This window comes from Pogona vitticeps, chromosome 2 (assembly GCF_051106095.1).
Source record: "Pogona vitticeps strain Pit_001003342236 chromosome 2, PviZW2.1, whole genome shotgun sequence".
In the NCBI taxonomy this organism is placed as follows: Eukaryota; Metazoa; Chordata; class Lepidosauria; order Squamata; family Agamidae; genus Pogona; species Pogona vitticeps.
In genome coordinates, this window is record NC_135784.1 from 88,664,578 (window position 1) to 88,672,062 (window position 7,485).

Consider the following 7,485-nt stretch of genomic DNA (forward strand, 5'->3'; position numbering starts at 1 on the left):
TTGCACAAATGCACCAGCTGGGCTCAATGACATCACCGACAGGAACCAAAATAAATGAGCTAAGAAGATATGCAGAAAAAAATCTCATATAATTTTAAAAATGTATTTACTCACTTACGTGATTCCAGCATGATATTCAGAGTGATACCACCACCCCCCCAAAAAAAACCCTCCACAGTTTTTATAGAAAAAAGAATCTTCATGGATATTTCGCTCTCTTAGGAGAATAATTTTATCTTTATTAAAGCTGACAGTGAAATAAAAGGCCCACAATACTTCCCATTTTGTTTTATTTCCAAAAGAACGATTGTAGGCACAGAAGAACCACATGTGTCTAAATGTACAACATCTGCAAAACCAGGAAACAATATTAGAATGTGTTCATTAACACCTGTATTCTTCATGCCATCATTTACATGCACAGGCACTGACCTTGTTGGATAGTTTATGAGTAACGATTTCATTCGAAAAAAATCATGTTTCCTGTCAGAGACTGTTAAATCAATGACATGAAACTGGCTTTTGGAATTAATATTGCAGAGATCCGGCACAAGCCAGAACATTCATAGGAAAGGTAGGAGGAATTACTAGAAAATATAAATTCCAGTTCCAAAACAACCTAGTTGCAAAAACACACTTTTTTTTTTCACTTTTGGACTTTATATCCCACTCCAACTCCAAAGTTCTGGGTGGGCAACAACATATTAGAAAGCAAATATAAAATATCCTGTTCAAATTAAATATAAATCCCATTAAGCAACTAAAATATAACATATGTTAAAATTTCCAAATCTCTATAAACTTAATCCTAGCATGCAAATGCCAATCCATTTTAAAAAAAAATCCAGACAAGGATATTAAAACAATTTCTTTTTAAGGAACAAACTACATTTGCAAAGTGCTATGCAAGCTTTTGAGTTATGCATAGCATGCCTTCATGCATACTTTTTTTTAAAAAATAGTGGAGGGGGGAAGAAGAAAGATGGTTTATGAGGGCATGAAGTTAAGCCCTGTCTGCAGTTTATTTGGAAAGCTGAAAAGTTAAGAGTAACTGAGGAAGTCCTCTGCAAAGTACATGCCTATGGGACAAAAGTTCTCACGTTATACTGATACTCAGTGGAGGCCTCCCATTTGAAAATGTATGCATACAGGAAAAGAGAATTGTCTCCTCAGAACAATTCAGGTTTGTCCTTCACCACCTGTAATGGGAGTGTAAGGCAAGGTGTTCTGTTTGTTGAACGGCCATAAAAAATAGCAATGTGCTTCAGATTTGGTTGAATCCTGAATTGCTTGATCCAGAGAGATGTGACGGATGCCTGAATCAAAGCAAAGCTCCTTTGAAGGAGATGAAATCTGCACCACAAGCCTTCCAAAGCTTAACACCCAAAGATCAAGGCAATGGCCCTAATCAGACGTTACTTACCTGGTTGTCAGGAACATATTTAGATAGGAGAAACTAGCCTTTCTCTCTACACTGTCACATGTGACCGAAGAAAGTAAAAAAAATCACAAACTGACACAAAAGATTGCTCCATCCAACATGCAGCACATTCATGGCACCTCTTAAACCATATTCTGTCCCAGCAGGCACACTGCTAGTTACCATGTGCACAAAAAGAAGGTGGATGAGAAAACAGACTGGCTGCCTCCTTGAAGAAAGGAGCTCTTTCATGTTCCAGGAGTGAACCAGAGAGGAGAGTGCCCTTTTAGAAGCTCTTAGATTGGCTGGCTGAGGAAGGAAGGGGTGTATGGGGGCCAGTAGCAGCCACAGTGGCCCTTGGGACACCACATACTGCCACTAGAGAGAAGACAGTAGCATGTAGCGCCCAACTCCTGGCCACACCTGCAGACTACGACCATAGTAAATTGCTTGTCTTTCGAGCAGGGCATCTCTTTGGGTTCTGGATCTCATGATAGTACAACACATGGTACTTTGCAAGTACAGTGGTGCCTCGCTTAACAATTGCTTCGTACAACGAAAAATTCACTTAACGACGGCTTTTTCGGAGCGATCTTGCGCTTCACTTAACAATTTTCTCTATGGGCGATTTTCACTTACCGATTTCGGGACCATGCTTCACTTAACGATGACAGTTTTAGGTCCCCTTGTTTCGCTTAACATTTTTTTTACAGCCCCGTTTTTGCTATTTTTAAAATATTCTAAAATGTTTAAAAAATGTTTAAAATGCTTGGAATCGTTAGTGCACCTAATAAAACCTTCGTTAACTTAATTTGGCTTTGTTCTGAGTCTTTTTGAATTTTTTGTGAATTCCCCCCCCCCCCCCCCGAAATAGGCTTCAATGCATTTCAATGGGTTTCACTTAACATTTTTTCCTATGGGGATTTTCGCTTAAAGACAGTAATCCGTTCCAATTGGAACGGATTATCCGGTTCTCAGTGCATCTCTATGGGAAATGGTGTTTCGCTTAACGATGTTTTCACATAGCGATTTTTTTTGGAACCAATTAAAATCGTTAAGTGAGGCACCACTGTATTTGTATCCCTGCACCTTATCTGAAGGATTCTATATTAAGGTGCCTAACAAAATGAGAAGTCCCTTGGTTATACTGTTTCCCCTCTTTGAACACAAAGTAAACTGATATGCTTATGTTAAAGCATATTACAGTAATTCTTTTAATCATATACACTGACCATTCATTCGCTTAAGTTGTGAAAGGGGTTTGTTCTAGGTCTAGCATACAACTTTTCTCACCTTCCAGTGTGCCTTGTTTTATAATTGGACATCGGAATGTAAACATGTGCTTAATTTCCATGACTAATTGATGTGAAAATCCTGTTGATGATGCTAAATACAGAGCAGCTTCTCTAATTAAAATGTTAATATTTTTTTTTCTGAGCAAAGGATTAGGCTTCTAAACTTCCTTGTACATTATAATAAACTGGAAAAGTATATTGTGGAGATAATTTCAATCATAGATGGAACAATCATGTAAGAGATTTATCATCTTCTCAACTTGTATCCAGCTACTAAAAATGAACTGGATGTGAATAAGACAGAAAATTACATAACAGGCGATTAACTACTGGAACAAAGAAATGAAAACAGAGTTAGCTACATGGTAATTCAAAGCTGGCTGGTAATCTGCGTGAATTCACATACCAACCATGCCTTCACTGAATCATTCAAATGGTGGTTAATGCTCAATATACACATCCTATGGCAGGCTTCTTTATTTCAATGCACTGCATGTAACTCATAATGAGTTTAGGATGCAAATATATAGTTCCTATACACATGTTTCAGGGGACATAAATGATGGTTGCACAAGGATTCAGGGAAGGAAGGAACATGGTTCATAGTCAAGACTGTTCAAAATTAAACTGCCTATTAACAATCTGTGAGTTTGTAGAGCATTTGGTCTGGGCTAGTTTTTCCTCCATGACCATAAAAAAAGATATTTCTAATCATACGGGAGTTGAGGGCAATTTTAGCCCCTATCTCAGAGGTGTCAAATTCAATTTCATCCTGGGCCACATAAGCATTATGGTTGCCCTCAAAGGGCCGGTTGTACCTGTAAGACTGTATAAAGGTAAGAACAGGAGTGGGCAATAGTAAGGACTACATTTCCCAAGGCGCTGCAAGCCGCCCAGGCGGCTGCACTTTCTGGCTCTTTGCTGCTTAGAAATCCCACTGGGCAGATTCTCAGCATCCTTGCGGAGCATTATGGGTGACCAAGTAAGTGTCTGCATATTGTATACTGCATAGTAGCAGGCAACACTGTGAGGGCCACATGAAACGGCCTGGCGGGCTGGATTCGGCCCGCGGGCCTTGAGTTTGACACATGTGCCCTATCTTCTCTAAACACTGCCCCAAATATTTTTGTTTACTCGTTTTCACCACAAAGATATTTTTAAAAAAATCTTTGATATGTTTTTTTCTCGTACAGAATGGGTTCCCAGATGTTGCTGGACAGATGTTGTTGGACTTCAGTTCCCAGATGTCCCAGCCAATGTGGTGAGCACTGAGGGATTTTCATAGTCAAGTGGCATCTGGAGATCCAAGTTTGGGAACCAGTGTACCATAGGGAAATGCTTTTGGTGGTGCTCCCATGGGCAGGCATTAGTGTTTGAACTGACCTTAGAAAGCTCTTACACTAATTTGCTGTCTGCTTCAATCTCTGATGTCCTTGTCTTGGCTGTCCCTAAGGAGGTCTGAGTTTGTTTCTTTCTCTTTCTTCTCTATTCCATCAGTGTGTAAAGTCTCCTGTGTTCATAAGTTCCTGTTTCTGGGCACACATTTTCTGGGGGGGAGGGCACTGAATTGTGAATTGAATTTTTATCATTGGAACAGCCAAGCATATGTATAACATACATGTATTAATAAGTAGCCATTTCAAAAAATAATCAACCCTGGATTTAAATACAGAAAGGAAGCCAAGAAACAATATTGCAAATGCAACACCCCAGACTCCAGTAGAACAAAAAACAGTATATGTGTATGTGTATGTGTGCGAATTTATGTAAGTGCATAAAGGTAGAAAGTGAACCACAGCCTAATAAATGTTTCCCTACTTTTAAAATTTGGAATCATTCTAGTTATAAACTGCTTATGGTCAAGGATCATAGTTTTAATGGCTCTTGCACCTATATTGTATTTCTGCAATACTATGGATTATACCATGAATTAGAAAATTCATTTCTTTTAACTATCTGGCATTAATACCTCATTTTGAGAATGAAAAAAAATATATGATGCTTTACAACACCGTTTTTAAAAAGTAGCTCAGAAAGCAGAGGGTGAAGGCAGTTCTGAGTGTCCATATTCTGATGCCTCATTCTCAGCTGCCTTCTCAGCATTTGCTTGTCATGCTGCTTCTCTTTATGATCTTTGAACCTCAATAGGTTATGCACATCTAGCACAGGCCACCCTCAAACTCCCCTTCAAGCTCTTACCGGAGCAAGCAAACGTACTATCTTACTTTTGATAGTAACCACTGAAAGGAGAGTTTGCAATCAGCAAACAGGACAACATGGCAGACAAGAGTCTCACAAAAAAAGTGAAGACTTTCGATTTGGACCTGCTGATTTACGTTAGCAAATATGGTGCTAGTGTACATAATTACTAGTCCACGTTATACATAATTACTGGCTGAAATCCAGTGATTTTTCACAAATAAACATTTCAAATTCCCCTGCCTTGAAAATCCCAAAGGTCCTCTGCAATTCTTTTCATCCATTGGGAAGATGAAAGAAATCTTCAATAACTGAAAACCAACTATGCTGGTAGAGTTATCCAGGTAAAGTCATCCCACAATGGCTTTATATATTATTATTTAAAAGATTTTTGCCCCACCTTCCATTCTCCTTAAGAAGGACCTAAAGTATCTTTCATCATTAAAAGACAATATTTAAAGCTTAAAAAAGTAAGTATACAAATACTAAAAAGGATCAAACAAATACCGCGCCAAAAGTCAGTAAACAAAAGCAACACCAAAAACACACTCAAAGCAGTAAGGCACAACATCCCTTTAAAAACCCTTCTCAGACAGCCAATAAATCTTACCTGAAGGGAAAGGTCTTCGCCTGCTTGTGGAAGGACAACAAACAGTCATTCTGGGTCTTACCAAAGGCTGGTTCTAAACTCCTGTTCCCACAACACCCAACCAGATTCCTCTGAAAAGTCATAAGCAGGACAGAAATGCAATAAAAATTTTATTTATTTATTTATTTATTTATTTATTTATTTATTTATTTATTTATTTATTTATTTATTTATTTATTTATTTATTTATTTATTTATTTGCTTTTTACCCCGCCCCTCTAGACCACTGGTTCTTAACCTTGGGTTACTCAGGGGTTTTGGACTGCAACTCCCAGAAGCCTTCACCACCAACTGTGCTGGCTGGGGTTTCTGGGAGTTGCAGTTCAAAAACATCCGAGTAACAAAGGTAAAGAACCACTGCTCTAGACCATGTCTACTAGGGGCGGCTTACAAAATAAAATAAAACAGTATAAAAATATATAAAATCATAAAATTACAAATTCCAATTTAAAACAATTAATTTAAAGAGAGGATTACCAAAATGAAATAGAAAAAAAAAAAAAAGAAAGAGAAAGAGAGAGAGAGAGAGAGAGACTTAATTGACTGGAGGGAAGGCCTTCTTGAATAACCAAGTTTTTAACTGACTTTTAAAAACACCCAGCGAGGGTGCCAGCCAAATTTCTGTTGGGAGGGCATTCCACAGCCGAGGAGCCACCGCCGAGAAGGCCCGGTTTCTTGTTTTTACCTTCCGGGCCTCTCTCGGCGTCAGACCCCTCAGTCGCCCCTGCTGGCTATATCGGGTGATCCGGGTAGATCTGGGTGGGAGAAGACGATCTGCCAAATATTGAGGTCCCAAACCGTTTAGGACTTTATAAGTGATCATTAGCACTTTGAAGTCAACACGGAAACGGATGGGCAACCAGTGCAAAGCAGCCAGGGTGGGGGAGATATGCTGGTCTTTTCTCACCCCACTAAGGAGCCTGGCTGCTGCATTCTGGACCATCTGAAGTTTCTGCGTCAGCCTCAAAGGCAGCCCCACATAGAGTGCATTACAATGGTCTAATCTCGAGATTACGAGCGCATGGACTAGAGTAGTGAGGGCCCCCCGATCAAGATATGGTCACAGCTGGGCAATCCACCATAGATGAAAATAGGCAGAGCGGACCATGGACGCCACTTGGGTTTCCATGGTAAGCGCCGGGTCCAGATGTATTCCCAAGCTGCGGACCTTACTCTTTGCGGCAAGGGTCGTCCCTCCAAAGGAGAGGGAGTCACCTATGCCGCTGACGGAATGGCCGCCCACCCTCAAGACCTCCGTCTTGTCCGGGTTCAGCCTCAATCCATTTGACTGCATCCATTCCAGTACAGTGTCCAGGCAGCGCTGGAGTTGGTGTAAAGGAGATGTAGAGCTGTGTGTCATCAGCATACTGTAACATATTCTTGCTTGTATTTCCCAGTAACTGGTACTCAGGGGTCAGCATGTATGTTAGGCCTCTGAAACCCGGGGTGACAGATAACCAAAAATAGCGGTAGCCACAGATAGTCCCATGTTCCATCCATTTATCTCATCATCCCACCCTTTAAAGATGTCCAAACTGGGCGCTACCACTACATGTCTGATGACAAATTTCCAGAAATACGTGTTGTGTGTTTCTTTTACCTGTCTTGAATCTCCATTGCTTGGCTTCAGTAGATGAGGCAAGACAGATTCCAGATAAATTGCAATGGGGCACTGAAAGATAAACCATCAAAAGGCCTTACCTGGATGTGGATGTCTGAGCTGAGTAATTGCAACTTGACAGAAAGTGGTAAATAAGGTAAAAAAAAACTCATGAGGGAGATTTATACAAGGGCGTTACAGACAGTATCTTGTGCTTTGCTTGCTGATTCTTCAGAGTGCAGGATTATATCCAAAGGCAACTGTGGCTAGCCATGTGTAAGGAGTTTTCCCCCGAATTTTACTGGCATCATCTTCACTTTTA

At 40.1% G+C, this 7,485-nt stretch overlaps 1 long non-coding RNA gene across 1 annotated transcript; it reads right to left on the reverse strand.

The window, feature by feature from the left end:
• Positions 1-273: 273 nt before the first annotated feature.
• On the reverse strand, positions 274-7,241 carry LOC110076420 (uncharacterized). The gene is made up of 2 exons (XR_002300101.3): positions 7,164-7,241; positions 274-5,634 (listed from the first exon to the last, which is right to left on the reverse strand). It is a non-coding gene; the product is annotated as an uncharacterized LOC110076420 (long non-coding RNA).
• Positions 7,242-7,485: the final 244 nt, after the last annotated feature.